Consider the following 787-nt stretch of genomic DNA (forward strand, 5'->3'; position numbering starts at 1 on the left):
AGGAGCTAAACTTTGATGGTGTCCTGTACCACATGCAGAATTGGGACCATCTGTTACTGTTTGTGTAAGAGTAGTTTTGATACTGTTTTTTTTTATTGAAAAGCCTGACTGATTTGGATTAAAAAGTCAGCAAGACTCACTGCAAGTAACCAAGTGAACATGGACATGGGAAAAACACACTACTTAATATATCCAAAAAGCTGTATATTTAGTTTTACTTCATTACAGTACTTCAGAGTTTCAGACAAACCCTACTTATCTGATGATCACTCTACAAGTCTTAGTTCTCTTTGTGATAACACAAACAAAGAAAGGAAAAACTGTAGTAAAGGCAAACTATAAATGTACAGGTTAGCAAAGAACATCTTAGATAAGCACTGATGAAGCCATACTCTGTTATAGCTTCACCCATATGACACAGCAGGTACTTTCCAGGCACACAAGGTCAACCAAGAAGTGCAATCCAAAGTCTGACTGCAGTCAGTTTCTTAAGTTTTCCCATGTGCTGTGGGCACTGCAAAAGGGTTATTGCATCCTCTGCCCCTAGCTCTGCGTTTGGATGCATTTAGGACATCACCTCACCCGAGCAGATGCTTCCTCAGCACAGCACCACCGGTATGGATACCCACCAGCAACACGAGTTCAGTACCACTGCACTAATAATTAATAATAAGCAATGCACGGCTCTTTGCGCAGAGCTTTGCGACGCAGCTGCTGCCCTCGGAGTCCCGTGGTCTGGCGAAAAGCAGGGGAGGGGAACTGCTGCAAGACAGCTGCCCACCTGCCA

The sequence above is a fragment of the Phaethon lepturus genome, unplaced genomic scaffold (assembly GCF_000687285.1).
Source record: "Phaethon lepturus isolate BGI_N335 unplaced genomic scaffold, ASM68728v1 scaffold21912, whole genome shotgun sequence".
Classification (NCBI taxonomy): domain Eukaryota; kingdom Metazoa; phylum Chordata; class Aves; order Phaethontiformes; family Phaethontidae; genus Phaethon; species Phaethon lepturus.